The 22,609-nt window shown below is 41.2% G+C and overlaps 1 pseudogene across 1 annotated transcript; it reads right to left on the reverse strand.

Annotated features, from left to right (window-relative positions):
• Positions 1-2,448: 2,448 nt before the first annotated feature.
• Positions 2,449-22,041, reverse strand: LOC311134049 (sodium- and chloride-dependent GABA transporter 2-like; annotated as a pseudogene). Its single transcript has 14 exons — positions 21,674-22,041; positions 17,857-17,991; positions 10,615-10,755; positions 9,385-9,475; positions 7,414-7,546; positions 7,067-7,201; positions 6,707-6,810; positions 6,110-6,234; positions 5,579-5,691; positions 5,354-5,491; positions 3,577-3,679; positions 3,314-3,414; positions 2,823-2,993; positions 2,449-2,568 (listed from the first exon to the last, which is right to left on the reverse strand). The product of its transcript is annotated as a sodium- and chloride-dependent GABA transporter 2-like (transcript).
• Between the last annotated feature and the right edge of the window lie 568 nt (positions 22,042-22,609).

The following is a 22,609-nucleotide window of genomic DNA, read 5'->3' on the forward strand; positions in this document are numbered from 1 at the left end:
TCCGTCACTTATGCTGGAATCTTGTGATATGAATAAACTTATGATCAAAGGTTCAGTATGAGCAGACTCCTTTGTTTATCAGCAATAATTGCCAGCATTTACTCGATACTACAGTGGACAACAGTGTCGAATGCAGCACTTAAATCCAAGAGTACAAGGACATAGAGCTGTTTGGCATCTGTGTTGGCTCTAAGATAATTTACCACTTTAACTAAGGCGGTCTCTGTGCTGTGGTGGGCACGTAAACCAGATTGGAATTTCTCAAAAATACAGTTGGCAAAAAATCATTTAGCTGTTTGAAAACCAATTTCTCCTGAATTTTGCTTCAGAATGGAAGGTTGGAGATTGGCCGAAAATTGTAACGAGCTGAAAATTCTAGATTACTTTTCTTCTGAATGGGTTTCACCATAACAGTTTTTAGTGCAGTGGGGAAAGTGCCTGTGAACAGGGAGTGATTAACAATAGCTTGCACTTCTTCAGATATGCAATAAAAAATTGTTTTGAAGAAGGTGATGGGGACAGGATCGAGAAGGCAGGTAGAAGGCTTAAGCATGTCTGTGTCAACCAGGGAAAATAAAGCCAGTGTCTTTGCGTGGTAGGCTCGGGCACAAACTTCATCAGGTCTTGCTTGACTGATACCAAGCCTAATGTTTGTCATCTCTGAAATATGTCGCAAACTCATCACATTTAGATGTGGAGGAAAGTTCACATGGGTTTGCGGGTATGGCAGTAGGTGCCAGGAGTACCGGTTTGAGTGTGTCAAGAACTCCAACGCTGCTGGGTTTTTCACACTCAACAGTTTCACGTGTATCAAGAATGGTCCACCACCCAAAGGACATCCAGCCAACTTAACAACTGTTTGCCAGCATTCCTGTGGAACGCTTTCAACACCTTGTAGAGTCCATGCCCCAACAACTTGAGGCTGTTCTTAGGGCAAACGGGGGTGCAATTCAATATTAGGAAGGTGTTCCTAATGTTTTGTACACTGTCTATACACAATGTCCAAGGTGTACTTTTTGACTTTCTAAAAATACATAAAATACTCTGCTGTGGAAGTTTTGTATCGCAAGACCAACAGTTTACCAAGATATAACATGATAGGCTGTGTCTACACTTGACACTTACATGTGACTTCTATCAGAATAAGAAGATAGGATTGAAAAGACGGGTCGCTTTGTGGTCTGATTGTGTTCAGATGTGTCTGACCACTTTAGGAGGTGGTCAGGGATGCATTGTCTGCGGATTTCTCCTCAGTCTAGACGCAATCAGGCTACCGAAAGCACATACAGTGGGCGATGTCATCAGCACTCCTCCCACAAGTCTCCATAAAACTTGTGTTTTGGGACCAAGAGGCACCTTTTCATTATAACGTTGGAGGAAATACGTTACTTAGAAAAACTATTTTTTGTTTGGCTGGTTATGCTAACCTGTTTTCAATCCCTTTAGCATTGCTTGCTGACTAGCTACAGAGGTTAGCTGGCTAGTTAGCTACAGTAGTTAGCTGCTGCCATCAGTAGTTGTTGTTATCATATTTAGCCTATTCCACCGTTTGTAGAACGCTATTTGAATATAGCGTGGGAAAAGGGAATTCGGACACACAGTGGACACGGTAGACATTTAAACGTAGGTGTAGACTCGTTCAGAATTCCGTGATCAGAACTCTATGATCAGAATGCAAAAGCTGCATGAACTGTCAAGTCTAGACACGGCCATATAGACATTAGAAATGGCTTTGGAGTTTACCAGTAGACTGCAATGCAATGCATTATCTTTTCATGACCTTATGTACAGGGGTTTATTACACTACTGTTTATAATTCGATCCCGAGGCTGGTCATTTTGGTTCTTCAAATAAGAATAGTTCATTACAAAGAGGGTGATTGCATGTTAATTTACCTGGTAAAATAAAAAGGTAAACGTCAATGCCTTGGATTGATAACATACTGTATACACACAGATTAAGTCTAGTCCTAGAATAAAAAGCATGCTCTATGGAGATTCGCCATTGAAAGTGCTTTTTATTCCAGGACTAGGCTTAGTCTGAGAAACCAGTCCAAAATGTTCAGGTAATCTAGGTTAATTATGAATGGTCTACAACCCACTAATTATTTTAATCATATAAGAAAAATATTTTGCTATCATTTTACACATTATGCCATAGATGTTCAGTTAATTAAAAATAAAAACTATGAACTATAATGCAATCCAAACACAATACCTCAAGCACAACTTTGACCAGCTACAACTATATATAAAAAAAAAACTTACTAAAAAAGACTTTTACAAAAGTTACTAAAATAGGGTATAATAGAATATAAAGGGCTGGTTTCCCAGACACAGATTAAGCCCACTCCTGGACTAAAAAGCATGGTAAATAGTTTTTGGTCCAGGACTGGGCTTAATCTGTGTCCGGGAAACAGGCCCGAAAAGTAATAGTGAAACAGTCAGTCTATTGATTATTGCTGTATGTTTTCTCATCTTCTGTAACACGGTCCAGAGCATAGAGACCTGCCATCTCCTTCTTCATCATAGGAAGGTCATCTGCTGGCCGACATATTGTCTGGAGGCGCTGGGGAAGAAAAGAGGTCTCAATATAAGTATAATACATTTGCTGCAAAGGTATTCTTCAAAAATCTCAGAATAGCACAGAAACTCTATGCTAGAGCTAAAAGGCCCAAATGAAAGGTCCAGGCCTTTCTGATTTATTTTATTTTATTTAGCCTTTTTAATTTAAACTTTCTGTACCTCAATTTAACTTACTTGATGCAATCATTCACACTTAAATGTCCCAGGGAAAACTTCCCATCATATAATGCCACTGACCTGCCAGAAAGTCCCTTTGGCCTGGTACAGTTTGTAGACCATGGTGATGGGGATGAGAGAGAGGGAGGACATAGCCAGGATCCAGCCTAGCCCGTAGGCCCACCACGGGTACACATAGGTGTTGTTGAATTTCAGAGGGCTGTACTTCAGCAGCGAGAATACAAAGGTTACCTTGAAGATACAATATTTTACAGAAATATGTTGTTTCATTATTTCTTGACACTGTACTTAAATGGACAGCATAAGGTTTTGTAAACATAACTGCAGCTATTTACATTTTAGTCATTTAGCAGACGCTCTTATCCAGAGCGACTTACAGTTAGTGAGTGCATACATTTTCTTTTTCATACTGGTCCTCCGTGGGAAACAAACCCACAACCCTGGCGTTGCAAACGCCATGCTCTACCAACTGAGCTACACGGGACTAGCGTTAGCTCATATTCATAAATGAAAGTGAAAGAATGATACAAATGCACTGGGCTTAAACTCACAGTGCCAATAGTCGGAGTAATGTAGAGCCAACAGTACTTCAGCAGGGAGGAGGGCCTGTAGCCAATCATATCCTCAATGTTGTCACAGAAGCGTTCCGCACCTTGGACAGAGACAGGCATGTGACAAAATACTCATGAACAGTCCCTTTAAGGACTTTCAATTACTTTGTGTCTTTACAGTGAGAAATAACATCTGGTGAGGAAGCTAGCTTTTCATATGTATGTGTTTGCCCATGATTACATAGTGTAATGTCTATCCTTACCATATATCCATCCAATACTGAGTGACTGACAAATGGAGAGGAGCAGCAGAGTGGCACCACTGCACACATAATGATCAAACAGCTGGATGATGTAGAGGCCACCCTGCAAGGAAATAAAACTTCAATATACAGTCAAAACAATGTTTACAGATTTAGTTATTGTATTAACCAACCATAAAGGACTTGGATCAAAGTAGCTGAGTAAACTACACTCCATCCATATATTACACATCTCTACGGAGTTGAGACGAGTGTCAACCAAATACATTTAGTCACCATAAGTAGATACTTAAAAAAATTATTAAACGATTAGGGCCCGATTCAGACAAATTTTACGCCTTTCCAACGCACTTCTCAGTAGTTGGTATTCAGACTTGCCTTGTGCAGGTGCGTAATGGGCTTCGCTGGCGTGGTTCCCTTGCAGGCGCTGAATACATTTAATTCAACCGCTGAAAACCCTCCCCTTGCTGGCCAACAGATTTTCTCATGGAGTTTTCATTTAATAGGGTTTTCAGTACATTTATCTTAACCTTACATTTAATTAGAATTTGACAGACTAACTAGAATACATTAAGAAACGGGTTCAGAATATAGGGATCAATTAAAGAAATCCATGTAAATATATGCATATTAGTCTCCGTTTCAGCACCACCTGGTCGATTTAAAAATACTCTGATCTTGTAGATTATTTAGGCAAATGTCTGGGTTAGGAAAGTATGTATGAATCATTAAAAAAACTTGATTCACAAAATATATTAATCAAAAATATTGGTTTGATTCCTTCTGAAAGTTGTCATATTGAAGTTCAATCCATTAAAATATTGTAAGGTGAAAATAATAAAAAATATATAAGTGTACAATAGGGGTTGAACAAGAGTCCTATAAATCTACCCTAATTCTCACTAAATCATGGAACTGTGTGACAATGGTCCATTCGTTGTGAACCGTGCGCCAGGTTCCAGTTTTAACCTGCTACGTGTAGTCCTAGTTCCATAATGATTCAAATAGGCTACATGTCCCAAATGATAGCACAACATTAGCCTAATATGATTCAATAATGCTAGCGACCCTCAGGAACAACTACACAGATGTGACCGTGGAAAGAAAGGTAAAACGGAATTATGTAAAATGTAGGCTAGAAATTGAAGGAACTAACGCTAAAGTCACATTTGTAAATGTAAAGTATGTGGCTATTACTGACGGTGGCTCCCGATAGTGGCTAATATTTAACCTGATACAAATTATGAGTGCATACACAATTACAATTCTGAATACGGCACAGCTATTTATAGCCTACTTCACTGTGGAAAAGGGGCCGCAATACATGTCATGTTGATGATTTTCAGTTTGCTTCATCCAGAGATCATTAAGAAAAATTATCTAAAACAATTGTGTTTTACAATCCCCTTTTCAAAACGGATTACTCATTTAACTAGCTCTTATCAATTTACAAATTAGTGCATGGAGAATGCTGTTATTTCTATTCAACCTTATTCGCGCGTAAAGGTGGCGAAATTATGAGGACATTAAGCCAAGGTCAGAATACAGCGTATATGTAGACACACCTCCGCCACACCTTAATTTCTTTGATCACCCCGAACGAATAGCAGGTGAATAGCACGACTACACATAGAGAGAAAAGTGCATACAGGGAATTATGTTCCATGTACGCGTGCGTGCTTAACTCGGGTCAGAGAACCATCTCTACCTGTAGTCATACAGCAACAACAGTTTGAGAACTGATGTGCAGCAAAGACCTGTGTCTGTGACCTCTCACCTCTGTGATCATGATGAGTCCGACCAGGTAGCAGCAGCAGCAGATGAGTAGCAGCAGAAGCTCCCTCCGGTAGCCCTTTCTGATGAGGTTGGGGTAGAAGTCCGATACCGAGGTCATAAGGCTCTCAAGGGCGACAAACTGGGGAACATGAGAGAGAGGGTAATGTACATGGGAGGGGAAGGTAAAGGGAGGGACAGGACACCCAGGTGTGTGTTGAGCTCTAACCTGGCTATCCACTCCCAACAGGATGATCATGGTGAAGAAGCAGACAGCCCAGAACTGAGGTAAGGGGAGCATGGACACTGCCTGAGGGTACACTATGAAGACCAGGCCAGGACCTGCAGCAGCACAACAATGAAAAAGTTACAGAATATATGTACCCAAATGCAATCTGATTTAATTAATTTAACGAGACATTCAGTTATGCATGTCAAAAAAGTGGATTCCATGAGCTGAGACAGTGCTTCTACAAGACAAGGTATAGATGCAGACAAAATGAAGTTCAGACGAAAGTGAGATCTGTGCCTACTTCACCCAACTAAAGCAGATGTGCCAGCTCTCGCTGATGATTAAAGTGCAGGCTGAGGACAAGATAGAAAATCAGATACTGTCTGGAATATAATTTTTCTAACTCAGCTTTCCACTCTCTCAGCGATCCACAATGCTGAGCCGTTATGTTGTCAGGCAGTACTTGGGGTGATCAGGAGGATAATAGGGCGTCATACCATTGTAGATTGATGTATTTTAAAGACTCACCTGACTCAGCAACCAGAGAGATGTCCACACCCTGTTCTCCAGCCATATAACCCAGTATGGAGAAAACGGCGAAACCTGACACGAAGCTGGTCCCACTGTTCAACAAGCACAGGTAGAAGGAGTCTCTGCAAGGCACAAAACAAGTTTAACGTATAGAGACACCATCCTCTTTCACATACACTGTTGGAAAGGGTCTAATAAGGTTTAAATACAGGTTAACGTTCAGGGCGATTGAGGTAATGTGTCATGACATGTACCATGAATCCTCCTGGCGTAGGTGAATGAGCAAACTGTTATTATATGATCTTAAACCTACAGTGTTTGCCAGATGAAGGCAGCTTGCTGTTGAAATGTTATTAAGTGATAAAAGGGAATGTGTCAGAACCATGAGAGTGTGTGGATTTTATTTTCCATGTGTTCTACTTCTCCAGCCTGCACCTTGCCTAACGAGATGTGCTTTTTCCTGTCTCCAGACTGACTGAAGAGATCTTGTAACCATGGATCCTCATGGTACTGCTAAATAAGCAAACCATCTTCAATGTGCCAAATTATTACCGCCAATTTTTTATCAAACCCACACACTAGTTGAAGCCTCACTTGTAGCAGTTGTTGTTGTATTTGTTGTAGCTTCCAAGAGAGGTCAGGTAGCCCAGGCATATGGCGTAAGAATAGAATATCTGGGTTCCTGCATCCATCCAAACCTTATTGATGAACAAACAGACAAAGAAGAGTTAAACTGAAGTCATAAACTGAACATGTTTAAGTATCATAACGGAAATGTATATCAGTAAGATGCGAGTCTAAACAAGGACTTAGCGGGCCGGTTTCCTGGACACCGATTAAGCATACTTCTGGACTAAGGATGTTCAATGGAAATTCTCAATTTTAAAGTAATTTTTTTGTCCAGGACTAGTCTTAATCTTTGTCTGGGAAACTTGCCCATACTACAGATAATACCTGTGGATCAGCTAGCCGTGTAGCATTGGGATACAAGTAGTAGAATATCCCATCTTTAGCTCCTGGAAGGGTCACTCCTCTGACAAATAGCACCGCTAGCATTACATAGGGGAAGGTGGCCGTGAAGTAGGCTGCCTATGAATTAGTACTACAGGGTTAGTAGAATAAAGAAAACACAATAAAGCCACGCATACCGGTATCACCATACCAACTATGGACCCATCATCACACCAAGTAACTTTAAAGCTACATCAAATAGCTGTCCCTCTGTTTCTTTTGTTACCTCCGAATTCAAGATTGATTGAGATTGGAACTACTGTTTGACTAATATATAAAATCAAAATCACCTTCCCTGTAGACCTCACTCCTTTCCAGATACAGAAGTAGCAGATGGCCCAGGACAGCAGAAGACACAGAGCCAGCTCCCATCTAATGCCTCCCAACGACTCAATCCCATCTGATATTCTCAGCACTCGCCGCCTGTAAGGAGAAATAGTTGACACAGCCATACATTTGATCACCAAAAGAAAATATATTGTATGTACAGTGGGGGAAAAAAGTATTTAGTCAGCCACCAATTGTGCAAGTTCTCCCACTTAAAAAGATGAGAGAGGCCTGTAATTTTCATCATAGGTACACGTCAACTATGACAGACAAATTGAGATTTTTTTTCTCCAGAAAATCACATTGTAGGATTTTTTATGAATTTATTTGCAAATTATGGTGGAAAATAAGTATTTGGTCACCTACAAACAAGCAAGATTTCTGTCTCTCACAGACCTGTAACTTCTTCTTTAAGAGGCTCCTCTGTCCTCCACTCGTTACCTGTATTAATGGCACCTGTTTGAACTTGTTATCAGTATAAAAGACACCTGTCCACAACCTCAAACAGTCACACTCCAAACTCCACTATGGCCAAGACCAAAGAGCTGTCAAAGGACACCAGAAACAAAATTGTAGACCTGCACCAGGCTGGGAAGACTGAATCTGCAATAGGTAAGCAGCTTGGTTTGAAGAAATCAACTGTGGGAGCAATTATTAGGAAATGGAAGACATACAAGACCACTGATAATCTCCCTCGATCTGGGGCTCCACGCAAGATCTCACCCCGTGGGGTCAAAATGATCACAAGAACGGTGAGCAAAAATCCCAGAACCACACGGGGGGACCTAGTGAATGACCTGCAGAGAGCTGGGACCAAAGTAACAAAGCCTACCATCAGTAACACACTACGCCGCCAGGGACTCAAATCCTGCAGTGCCAGACGTGTCCCCCTGCTTAAGCCAGTACATGTCCAGGCCCGTCTGAAGTTTGCTAGAGTGCACTTGGATGATCCAGAAGAGGATTGGGAGAATGTCATATGGTCAGATGAAACCAAAATATAACTTTTTGGTAAAAACTCAACTCGTCATGTTTGAAGGACAAAGAATGCTGAGTTGCATCCAAAGAACACCATACCTACTGTGAAGCATGGGGGTGGAAACATCATGCTTTGGGGCTGTTTTTCTGCAAAGGGACCAGGACGACTGATCCGTGTAAAGGAAAGAATGAATGGGGCCATGTATCGTGAGATTTTGAGTGAAAACCTCCTTCCATCAGCAAGGGCATTGAAGATGAAACGTGGCTGGGTCTTTCAGCATGACAATGATCCCAAACACACCGCCCGGGCAACGAAGGAGTGGCTTCGTAAGAAGCATTTCAAGGTCCTGGAGTGGCCTAGCCAGTCTCCAGACCTCAACCCCATAGAAAATCTTTGGAGGGTGTTGAAAGTCCGTGTTGCCCAGCGACAGCCCCAAAACATCACTGCTCTAGAGGAGATCTGCATGGAGGAATGGGCCAAAATACCAGCAACAGTGTGTGAAAACCTTGTGAAGACTTACAGAAAACGTTTGACCTGTGTCATTGCCAACAAAGGGTATATAACAAAGTATTGAGAAACTTTTGTTATTGACCAAATACTTATTTTCCACCATAATTTGCAAATACATTCATTAAAAATCCTACAATGTGATTTTCAGGATATTTTTTTCTCATTTTGTCTGTCATAGTTGACGTGTACCTATGATGAAAATTACAGGCCTCTCTCATCTTTTTGAAGTGGGGGAACTTGCACAATTGGTGGCTGACTAAATACTTTTTCCCCCACTGTAAATGTATTGTCGTCTATTGTATGCGTATAAGAATAATTTCACCATCACAATACAGTTCCTTTTAAGAAAGAAGACAATAGTATCTGATTAATTTCTAATTTGAGGAGTCAAGAATGTAATCACGAATGATGCAGTGTGGAAAAAACACAGCATTTATTATAGACTTACTGCCAAAACTCCACAACGGAAGATGACACATTCAGGAGAGGAACAGTCCAATTGGTGCTGGCATTCTTGGTGCCAAATGTCACACAAAAATCTGAAATACATGAAAGTCTAGTTGTAACAGGTTAAAAAGTTGACTGCTTCAAGTGTATGTGCAACCTAATAGCCAGATCCTCTTAATGTAATTAAGGGGTGTGGGGGGGGGGGGGGGGGGGGGGTAGCAGACAACTCCTCTCCCCCATTATTCTCACTGTCTTCTCTTCTTCAGTATTTGTGCAAACTGTCAGAAGATGTTCACATGAACACACTGATTGCTCATGATCTCCCCTCACTGAACTACCATGCCTGCAAGCGGTTAGACATTTTTGTGTGGATAAGAGTCGTTGAACTTCAGTGATGGATGTTACTTGTTAGCAGCACTCGGTGCTTCATAACAAGGCTACAGAGGTAGTTGCTCCTACAAAGATTATCACAACCTAGCAGCCTCGAATACACTGTTTGATAAAACTGCCATCAAGTCAGGGGATTTGGCAATTTGGGGGCCTGTTACATATGTGTTTTTAATTTCAAGAAATTATTAAATATATAGGCCAAATTTCTCATCTCATCGACGGGGCTGTAGTGGAGCAGGTTGAGAGCTTCAAGTTCCTTGGTGTCCACATCACCAACAAACTAACATGGCCCAAGCGCACCAAGACAGTCATGAAGAGGGCACGACAAAGCCTATTCTGCTCGGCCACCGACCGCAAGGCTCTACAGAGGATAGTGCGTACGGCCCAGTACATCACTGTGGCCAAGCTTCCTGCCATCCAGGACCTCTATACCAGGCGGTGTCAGAGGAAGGCCTAAAAAAGACTCCAGCCACCCTAGTCATAGACTGTTCTCTCTGCTACCGCACGGCAAGCGGTACTGGAGCGCCAAGTCTAGGTCCAAAAGGCTTCATAACAGATTCTACCCCCAAGCCATTAGACTCCTGAACAGGTATTCAAATGGCTACCCGGCTATTTCTTAAAACTGCAGTTGGTTAAGGGCTTTTAAGTAAGCATTTCACTGTAAGGTCTACACCTGTTGTATTTGGCACATGTGACAAATACAATTAGATTAGATTTGATATAAAGTGGTGTTAAAATTCAGTCAGTGGGGACACCTCAGGCAGCTGGGGCCCGTTTCAATTGAAACCTATGAAACATAGCAGTCCACCTATGCACAAAGTTTCACCAATATTGTAAATACCTGTGTTCCAGGCATTGTTGCAGTTAGCCCATGGCAGGTCAGCAGTGAAGGATGAGAACAGGTAGAGGAAAGCCCACACCAGAATCACTATGTAGGTCATACATCCATATATAGTGATCACCTGGGCGGCATAGCCCATTCCTGATGAAGACAAGCGAAACATAGCAACATGGTCATAAAAAGCAACAACCTAACACGATTTTCCCATTTACCTTCACTGCAGTCGATTCCTCATGACAGTAGGCCAAAGGCCGGCAGATATTGAGTCTTGTCATCTTACTGTCCAAATGCATTGTGTGCAGCCGGCAAAACGTTTGTATCCCTCGTGGACCTGTTCGTACCTAAACCATCAGGCGGCATAGGCTTCGATTTCTTCCATAACTTTATTTCGGACTTGCTAACTGGTTGTAGTTATACACGTGCCGCGATCAATCAGTTAGCAAGTCGGATATTTCAGAGTTCCTACTTGCACTTGAACGCGGCCTTCAGCCAGGGCATTTTCAGCAGTTCGTGCACACCTTTTTTTTCTCTCAAGGCAAGCAAAAGCGTCGTCACTGGTTACCACAGACATAAAGTAATGTGATTTTAACCTAACCACAGTGCTAACCTTATGCCTTACCTTAAATTAAGACTAAAAAGCTTTTTTTATGATATAGCCAATTTTGACATTGTGGAAACCAAGCCGAAATTTGGGAGCCGAAGTCAACTAGCAGTTGTCTAGGCCCATTACTTTTTTCAAACTTTACTAATGACATGCCACTGGCTTTGAGTAAAGCCAGAGTGTCTATGTATGCGGATGACTCAACACTATACATGTCAGCTACTACAGCGACTGAAATGACTGCAACACTTAACAAAGAGTTGCAGTTAGTTTCAGAGTGGGTGGCAAGGAATAAGTTTGTCCTAAATATTTATAAAACTAAAAGCATTGTATTTGGGACAAATCATTCACTATACCCTAAACCTCAACTAAATCTTGTAATAAATAATGTGGAAATTGAGCAAGACTAAACTGCTTGGAGTAACCCTGGATTGTAAACTGTCATGGTCAAAACATATTGATACAACAGTAGCTAAGATGGGGAGAAGTATGTCCATAATAAAGCGCTGCTCTACCTTCTTAACAGCACTATCAACAAGGCAGGTCTTACAGGCCCTAGTTTTGTCACACCTGGACTACTGCTCAGTCGTGTGGTCAGGTGCCACAAAAAAGGACTTAGGAAAATTGCAATTGGCTCAGAACAGGGCAGCACGGCTGGCCCTTGGATGTACACAGAGAGCTAATATTAATAATATGCATGCCGATCTCTCCTGGCTCAAAGTGGAGGAGAGATTGACTTCATCACTACTTGTGTTTATGAGAGGTGTTGACATGTTGGGTGCACCGAGCTGTCTGTTTGAGCTACTGGTGCACAGCTCGGTCACCCATGCATACCCCACAAGACGTGCCACCAGAGGTCTCTTCACAGTCCCTAAGTCCAGAACAGACTATGGGAGGCACACAGTACTACATAGAGCCATGACTACATGGAACTCTATTCCACATCAAGTAACTGATGCAAGTAGTAAATTAGATTAAAAAAAACAGATAAAAAAAAACACCTTATGGAACAGCGGGGACTGTAATATAACACAAACATAGGCGCAGACACATGCATACACACACACAATAACATACGCACTATACACACACGTACACATGGATTTTTGTACTGTAGATATGTGGTAGTGGTGGAGTAGGGGCCTCAGGGCACACAGTGTGTTGTGAAATCTGTGAATGTATTGTAATGTTTTAAAAATTGTATGAACTGCCTTAATTTTGCTGGACCTTGGCAGCAGCTAATGGGGATCCATAATAAATACAAATACAAATAAGCCTCTTTGTCGGTGATTGGTCAACAGAAGGGATTATTCAATAAAGTGTTTGTTGTTGTTCAACGATGAGTTGACTCGTTTTCATGAATTTTTTATTTTACTTGAAAAATATTGCACCAAACATCTTAGTTGTCAAATTGCGTGACTAAGATCTCCTCGGTAGAAACGTAAAAATTAATGACAGATTTATTGCGTTATGTAAGGGATAAACGATGGACGACGCAGCGCCCGTTGAGGAGTTCATTTTTCCAAGGTAATGTACAGAATGGAGGCGTTAATCCCGCTTATACCACAATTGCCAAATAAAACAATATGAAAGCACACATTTACCGGTAGAAATACATTGTTTTCTTTTATTGATTTCTATAAACGAATTCATAGTTTCTCATATTTTGGTTGATAGAGACGCGACCCAGTCGTTCGTTCTTTATGATCCTTGCACAGCGGCAACGTTCTTATCCCTTGCTTGTTGCTAACTAGCCAACTAGCAGCCAGAATAACAGCAAAGTAGCTGTTTTCTATTTACATTAATTTGGATACATCCATAACAATGAGCTGATAATGGCCGGTTTTGCCTAGCATAGCTATAAAAGTTTGCCTTCTAGTCAGGACACTCGACATTGTACATTACGACTAAATCGCATTGCATATCAAACACTAGGCTAGAAGCTAGCTAAATAGTTTGTTCGTTGCTAGCAAACCTGCCAATATGACAAGCAAATTAAAATATCAGTTGCTGAAAACAGCTGGTCAAATTAGAAACGTGAGTATTTGACAGCATAGCGCCACTTGCGTCATGTCTGCAGTAGGGACGAGATAATGTTTTATTTTTTTATTTCACCTTCATTTAACCAGGTAAGCCAGTAACTGACACATCCTAACTTGACTTTATCTGGTAAAGACTCATGCATCAAAACTCAGTAGTACAGACAGTGTCTTCTCTGTTTCACCACGCTCTCCACCAGGTCTACGTCTCTCCAAATGGCGGGCGTCACAGACACCTGGAATCTTCAACTTCATTTGATCCTCCTCAACACTAAACGCCACTCCAATTATCACTCTTTTTTTTCTTTTTTTTTCTTTACCTTTATTTAACCAGGTAAGACAGTTAAGAACAAGTTCTCATTTACAACTGCGACCTGGCCAAGATAAAGCAAAGCAGTGCGATAAAAACAACAACACAGAGTTACATATGGAATAAACAAAACGTACATCTCAATAACACAATAGAAAATCTATATACAGTGTGTGCAAATGTAGTAAGTTATGGAGGTAAGGCAATAAATAGGCCATAGTGCAAAATAATTACAATTTCATGTTCATCACTCACCATGTTAGGTCATCAGATGGCTTCTAAGATGATCCATAAAAAAAAATTTCTCTGCAAAAACAAATCAATGCTAGCTAGCTATGTTTTTTCCTCGTTGAACCTACGTTTACAATGTATCCAATTTCGGTTTGTGTGGTTGTTGGTTTAGCTTTCTGTAACTTTGTAGCAAGTACGGTCTGCATGTGTAGGCGTTTATCATGTCATGATTGCAAGGTGTCTGGATATATTTTCCAACTGTCCCATTATCTGGCTTTATACAGCGGGTGGGTCTAATCCTGAATGCTGATTGGTTAAAACCGCATTCCAGCCAGTGTCTATTCCACAAGTTACCACTGGCTAAATCCATTCTAAAATGCCTATTTACTCTGTTACATCTGACTGCACAATCCATTGTCTCATCAGCCCAGCCAGGCAATTTATAAACTTGATCTCCATTATTAACAACATCTGGACATTATCTCACATTTCTTTTAGACTATTATTTAGTTTTCAACAGCAGAGATTTGTATAAACCTTGCTGTCTGTCTCTCCGATATTTGCAACATTGTTTCAATATTCAAAATCAATCTCCAGATATCCCATAGTAATGAACGTGTCGGGAGTCGGGGTGAGACAGACAGGCAGTTTCCTCAGCCAGTCGAAATCATGAATCAGCATAATTTTTATGGATATATACAAAGAACTATCAGTAGAAAACAGGTCAAACGAAACGAAGTGCAGCTAGTTTGCTGTCTTTCCAGTTTCAGATTAAAGTGATTGTGTAAACTGTGCTGTTGGCTAGCTCCTCTGAACAACAGTGTCAGGCAAAAATTGCGCATCATTAGCTCATTGTTATGGATGTATCAAAATAAATTTAACTAGAAAACAGCTTAAATCAATGCAAATGTAGCTACTTTTCTGTTATTTTGGCTGCACTGTTTGACGGCAAGCAAGGGATAAGAACATTGCCAACCAGTATGGCAATGGAACATTTTAGAATGAATGACTGGGTCCCATCCATAGATACAGAACAAAAATACTTAACGACTGGGCAACCGAACCGATAGAACGAACGACCAGCCGGCTTGGGTAGCAACCTTAGATTTGTGTCGGGACTATATCTCGTAAAATGATTAATGAAAATATGTCAGTCATGATTTGAATATGTTGGTGACCCGTTGTATAAAAGAGATAATGCCCTCGAAGCCGGTGTTTGGAGGATATATTGGCACGGTTTGCCGGCTCTCGACTTTGTCTCGGGCCTAACAACACCTGTGCCAATATATCCTCCAAACACCGGCTTCTTAGACATTGTCACTTAATTAATGTCCATTCTAGAATGCCCTTCTAACCAATCAGAAACAAGTATTCAATAATGCTGTGATATAACTTAGATAAATTCAGTGTATACTGGCTATGGCATCTCAAGATGCGCAAACAGTACTAAAAGCCTATGCAGCCTTGTTTCTTCTTCTTGGTGTTGCGAATTGCTTGCTGACTTTCACAGGTCAAAATGCAGATTAAACATTTTGTCACCAAAAGAAAAAGAAAAAAACTTAAATTGCACCACCATCTAACCCTGCACCTGTACACTATCCCCCCAAACCCACCACTCCATCCCACTACTTTGGCCCTAAACCATCCTACACCAGGCCATCGGCCTGGGAGGATGGAACCCCTTCTCTTAAAACTTCCTGTAGATCTTCTGTACTAAAATCTCTCACACCCAAATATTTCTCTGCAACTAACACTTTTTGCCCCACTCGAACTCTGGCAATCTTAACCTGTCTCTCTCTCACAGGGCACTTCGGATCCCCAGCTGCATGGGCACAACCACAGTTGACACACAATGTTTTCTCTAACCCAACTGTACACTACCTCTGACTATGCCCTCCTGCACATTTCTCACATCTTGGGATCTCCCTTCTACACACTGCTGCAACATGTCCAAATCCTTGGCACCTAAAGCACCGAAGCGGGTTCGGAACATAAGCCCTCACATAATAGCAAATATGACTTAACCTGACTTCATCAGGTAGAAACTCTGTGTCGAAGCTCAATAAGACAGACAGGGTATTCTCAGTCTCGCCATTGGAATATTCCTTTTCATTTGATCCGCGTGACTCGAAGCGCCCGCTTCCTCTCGGAGGCGGACACACAAAAAATCTAAACAATTCCACTTCTCAAAACTTTTACAGATGTAACCATTCCCAGTTTGTCCTTTACCCAGCTTGGCACAATGTATGGGTAGGCCAAAAAGCAGGAATCCACTCTTTCCAAAAATCTCACTCCTACCGGTCCAAAATAATCTCTGGTAGGACTCTCAGGGTAAACGTTGGAAGACCACACCTGTCATAGCAGGTAGGCCCACTACATCCTGGACTGGCTCAACTTCAGAGCGCTCACCACTGCCGACTGACTCCATTTTGAGATCATCAAGGTTCTCAAGAGAGCATGAAGACCTACAAGTGAGATTACTTGGTTTGTAATCAGGAGACATAGGTATGTACACCTCGAATGAAGGTGTATACTCAGCAAATTAATCTCTGATCTTAACATTGCCATTCTTACGCTTTTGCGTCATTGCACTTCCGACCCTCAGCCCAGGAGAGCGAAGAAAAAAAACGTGTTTCTCGTTTTTCAAGCGAAGGTCTTTTAAGGGAGTATGCGAGCACACTAGTTTGGTTCGCCTAGCCGGCAGACCCACCCTGAGAACAGTCATATGTCGTGTTCACGTGGTAGTCCGAACTAGGAAACTAGTAACTGGTTGAACGCAGCATGTGTATAACTACAACCAATTAGCAAGTCGGACATTCCAAGTTTCACAGTTCCGACAAGTATGTGAACGCGGTATTGGTTTCCATACGATACAGCACTGTGTTAGGTTAGGGGTGAAAAAAACGGACTGCTGCAACCTGATTGACTGAACGCAAGACACAACATCTGGGATTAACATTTAGCCACTCTAGCATGGTGGTGGAAAATGGTTTTTCATAAAGAAAGTAAGCATATTTTATTTTTTCTCTAGTTTTCTCACCATTCAAGAAAGTTATGGAGGAAATTGCAGCCTATGCAGCCTGAATGGAGAATGTTTTAGATATAAACTGGTCCATGAGGGATACAAATCTATTGCCGGCTGCATATAATGCATTTGGACGGTAAAATGGCACTACTCAATATCGCCATCTGCCAGCCTTTGGGCTACCATGACAGATTTAGTCAGATTAAGGCTACCACAGGGCCACATTCATTCTGAAAATACTGTATGTCTAAGATCCAAATCAATTTATGTTTCAAGTAGCCCTTCTGAAGACTCTGTCTGATTTGCATTTTTTAAATAACTTTTTTATTTCTAGAAGTTGGTGTGCTTGCTTCAGCTGTGCGATCATGACATCAGTTAATGTGTGACTCAGACCCAGTTGGTAAAAGCATGGCTCTAGTAGCAACACCAGGGTCATAATGGGTTCATTTCCTGCTGCTAAGATGTACGCTATCTCTGTGCAGTTAGACACTTTAGATAAAAGGATCTGCTAAATGGCATATATTATTATTATTTAAAAAATGTGAACATTTAATTCAGACACGGTCTTCAGAAAAGGATGCTGTTGTATTAGTTGGATATATGAGTTTGTGTTTGAAATATATTTTCAGAATGAATGGGGCCCTATGTAACTGCACAGAAATCTTCATGAATGAAGATCACAAAGCAATTATTTGTTTTGTGTCTCAGCACGAATAAGGAACCAAACGCTATCATATGGCCTACTCACTCTACTCTAAGTATCATTCTACTCTTCATTGCAATGTGGTTTATTTTATTTACTTCATTATGGTTTCAACTTTACATAATGATGTACCATAATCTTTCAACATCACTATGCTGTAGCAAGACCATGCAAGACATCTACATTATGAAATGCGGAAAGCACATAATAAAGGCTCAGGCTCATCCTACGAGAGAGTTTGTCACAATGAAAACAATGTAGCCTACTTGGGCTGCAGCAAAGGCATTTTAAAACGTAACTTTTAAGTGCACAGAACTGTACAGCAATACTCACCCTCAAACAGCGGGCAGATTTTCCTCCAGCAGGTGATGCCCCCCTGGCTGGTGTACTGTCCCAGAGCCGTCTCCAGGATGAACAGAGGGATGCCACAGGTCACCAGGTACAGGATGTACGGGATGAAGAACGCACCTACAGTACAGGAAGGAGTCACACATATTAGGCCTCCATATACAATGCTTAATGTTAATCTATTTTCAAACTTTAACCTTTAGTTGACAATGTCTTGTGATTTGGTTCTGGGTGCTGAGATTAAGTTGACACTGACAGTATGCATAAGTCTTTGTATCTTTCATCATTATACAGTGGGGGAAAAAAGTATTTAGTCAGCCACCAATTGTGCATGTTCTCCCACTTAAAAAGATGAGAGAGGCCTGTAATTTTCATCATAGGTACACGTCAACTATGACAGACAAAATGAGGAAAAAAAATCCAGAAAATCACATTGTAGGATTTTTAATGAATTTATTTGCAAATTATGGTGGAAAATAAGTATTTGGTCAATAACAAAAGTTTCTCAATACTTTGTTATATACCCTTTGTTGGCAATGACACAGGTCAAACGTTTTCTGTAAGTCTTCACAAGGTTTTCACACACTGTTGCTGGTATTTTGGCCCATTCCTCCATGCAGATCTCCTCTAGAGCAGTGATGTTTTGGGGCTGTCGCTGGGCAACACAGACTTTCAACTCCCTCCAAAGATTTTCTATGGGGTTGAGATCTGGAGACTGGCTAGGTCACTCCAGGACCTTGAAATGCTTCTTACGAAGCCACTCCTTCGTTGCCCGGGCGGTGTGTTTGGGATCATTGTCATGCTGAAAGACCCAGCCACGTTTCATCTTCAATGCCCTTGCTGATGGAAGGAGGTTTTCACTCAAAATCTCACGATACATGGCCCCATTCATTCTTTCCTTTACACGGATCAGTCGTCCTGGTCCCTTTGCAGAAAAACAGCCCCAAAGCATGATGTTTCCACCCCCATGCTTCACAGTAGGTATGGTGTTCTTTGAATGCAACTCAGCATTCTTTGTCCTCCAAACACGACGAGTTGAGTTTTTACCATAAAGTTCTATTTTGGTTTCATCTGACCATATGACATTCTCCCAATCCTCTTCTGGATCATCCAAATGCACTCTAGCAAACTTCAGACGGGCCTGGACATGTACTGGCTTAAGCAGGGGGACACGTCTGGCACTGCAGGATTTGAGTCCCTGGCGGTGTAGTGTGTTACTGATGGTAGGCTTTGTTACTTTGGTCCCAGCTCTCTGCAGGTCATTCACTAGGTCCCCCCGTGTGGTTCTGGGATTTTTGCTCACCGTTCTTGTGATCATTTTGACCCCACGGGGTGAGATCTTGCGTGGAGCCCCAGATCGAGGGACATTATCAGTGGTCTTGTATGTCTTCCATTTCCTAATAATTGCTCCCACAGTTGATTTCTTCAAACCAAGCTGCTTACCTATTGCATATTCATTCTACCCAGCCTGGTGCAGGTCTACAATTTTGTTTCTGGTGTCCTTTGACAGCTCTTTGGTCTTGGCCATAGTGGAGTTTGGAGTGTGACTGTTTGAGGTTGTGGACAGGTGTCTTTTATATTGATAACAAGTTCAAACAGGTGCCATTAATACAGGTAACAAGTGGAGGACAGAGGAGCCTCTTAAAGAAGAAGTTACAGGTCTGTGAGAGCCAGAAATCTTGCTTGTTTGTAGGTGACCAAATACTTATTTTCCACCATAATTTGCAAATAAATTCATAAAAAATCCTACAATGTGATTTTCTGGAGAAAAAAAATCTCAATTTGTCTGTCGTAGTTGACGTGTACCTATGATGAAAATTACAGGCCTCTCTCATCTTTTTAAGTGGGAGAACTTGCACAATTGGTGGCTGACTAAATACTTTTTTCCCCCACTGTACATCTGAACAAACACATTCCTGAAAGTGCAGTGTGGAAAATCATTAAAAAATCTTCTGTATCATTCAACAATCCTCTTTTAAATTGTGACCATGCAAGGTGAATGAATGTATACTTATTTATCTCAAAGTAATTGCAATGAGAAACAGCACAATGACCATGGGGTCATACGGTATGAGTTTTCAGGGGGTTCAACTAAAGTATTTGGATGCAGCTTTGTTTCTGTGTGTCATTTCAAGGAGCTTTATGCTAAACAACAAACCAATCCTTCTCTTTCCTATTTTTGCTTGATCTCACATCTGACCAGGCAGCAAATCAACCACGTATTTGTAAACAAGACAGAGAGACTTGGATAAAATAATAGGATAATTTCATCATATGCTCTCACCACCAAACTTTTTATTGAAAAAGAACACATTTAGAAACTTCAATGTAATGTTATTAGGAATGGAAAGTGTGTTATACAACATTATATTTTCTAGTATCTATTGTAGTATCACATGCAAGTCTGTAGTATACACTGAGTGTACAAAACATTAGGAACACCTCCCTAATATTGAGTTGCACCCCCCTTTTGCCCTCAGAACAGCCTCAATTCGTCAGGGCATGGACTCTACAAGGTGTCAAAAGCGTTCCACAGAGACGCTGGCCCATGTTGACTCCAATGCTTCCCACAGTTGTGTCAAGTTGGCTGGATGTCCTTTGGGTGGTGGACCATTCTTGATACACACGGGAAACTGTTGAGTGTGAAAAACCCAGCGTTGTTGCAGTTCCTGACACACTCAGCGCCTGCCACCTACTACCATACCCCGTTCAAAGGCACTTAAATCATTTGTCTTGCTCATTCACCCTCTGAATGGCACACATACACAATCCATGTCTTAATTGTCTCAAGACTTTAAAATCCTTCTTTAACCTGTCTCCTCCTCTTCATCTACACTGATTGAAGGAATCATAGCTTTCACCTGGTCAGTCTATTTCATGCAAAGAGCAGGTGTTCCTGTTTTGTACACTCAGTGTATATTGTAAACTGTAATAATATACACAATATATATGCACGATGCAAATGTGAAAAATTTAAAATAAAATCAGATCTATTTTTGGTTAATTTCATGTTCTCTGATGTGACACTGAAAGGTGTTTAGGTACAAAACGGCAAGGAATTTAGGACCAATGTTTTGACCATGAGTCAGGAATTAAAAAAAAAAACTGTTGCTTAGTCATGGGAATAAAAATATTAAGACAGAGCTGGTGACCTTAATAACAGTATTCTCGCGAGCCTTAACCAACTCTCGAGCTAGCCAACTGGCTCAATGTAAGAATAGCTGTATGATATTTGTGCATCTTTAAGTTTCTCATTCATCATTATTCATGATTCATTCAGTATTTTCCGTAATCATGGGAGCATCCACATTAATATAGAAGTGTTTAGAAACATGTTCTATTCTTATTTATAATAAAAGTGACTCCAAAATGATACAAATACATTATTTACCATTAATTTCTATTGGGCACAAAATCATCTGAAACAAAACCAAAACAAACAACAAATGCATCCAAAAAGTTTGTAGAGTCACAAGCTTGACGTTATCATTGCATGCCAGGAATACGAGACCAAATATTAAACTTTTGACTACTTTAATACACATAAATGAATTTGTCCCTATACTTTTGGTCCCCTAAAATGGTGGGACTATGTACAAAAAGTGCTATAATTTCTAAACGGTTCACCCAATACGAATGAAAACACTCTCAAAATGAAAGCTGCACTTTAACCTCATAGTATTATTTCAAATTCAAAGTGCTAGAGTACAGGGCCAAAACAACAAAACATTTGTCACTGTCCCAATACTTTTGGAGCTCTCTGTGTTTACCAACAAGCAAAAATAAGACTTTGTTGACTCACCCCCACCGTTCTTGTAACAAAGATAGGGAAATCTCCATATATTTCCAAGTCCAACAATAGCGCCAGCCACAGTTAGAATAAACTCAATTTTGCTCTCCCAGTGGCCTCGCTCCTTGACCCTCTGTTGGGCATCCTGCATCAGCCCCGGGAGTGCCTCATGCCTGCCTGCCATCCTGCCAGTGAGTGAGAGAGAGAGGGTCCGAAGGCAAGTACTGCTGGTCGAGTCTGTTGAGTTCCTGCCTGGAGATCAGTGGTTGGTGCATTTGTCTGCTGCTGCTGGAGCTTTTATGGATAACAGCACTGTCAAGATGCCAGCTGCTTCTGCCTGAAGGGGGACCCAAAGATATGAGGGCGGACAAGTCATTCATTGGCTAGCACGGGATTCAGATATTTGAATGAGAGCTGCACTTTTAGTGTGACTAACTTGTCATTTGACACGGTCCAAAAGAATGCCTGCAGGACTGTGATCCTCTCAGCAGGGTTGGGAGAGATTGATGTTTCAGCAGAGCTACACAGAATAACACATAGTACAATTCTTATATAGGATAACTGACTTTAAATTCTTATTGAAACAGGTTCATTTCCTAATTTATACCGTTTACAACTCTTAGTGACGTTAAACATTTTGCCTAAAAATAATTGCATTTGTCACGCCTGCTCCCGCTGCCCCTCCCTGGCGCTCCAGGGTGCCAGACTGCCAATCATTACGCACACCTGTCACCATCGTTACGTGCATCAGCGCTTGGACTCACCTGGACTTCATCACTGCTTTATTACCTCTCCTATATCTGTCTGTTCCTCAGTTTGATCCCAGTGTCTGCATTGGTGTTTTGTTTCTCTCGTCCAGATGCTGTTCTTGCTTTGTTTCATGTCTATTTATTATTAAATCCTCACCCTGTACTTGCTTCCCGTCTCCCAGCGTCTGTCGTTACATAC

Source organism: Coregonus lavaretus, assembly GCF_964263955.1.
Source record: "Coregonus lavaretus genome assembly, chromosome: 8".
NCBI classification, from domain to species: Eukaryota; Metazoa; Chordata; class Actinopteri; order Salmoniformes; family Salmonidae; genus Coregonus; species Coregonus lavaretus.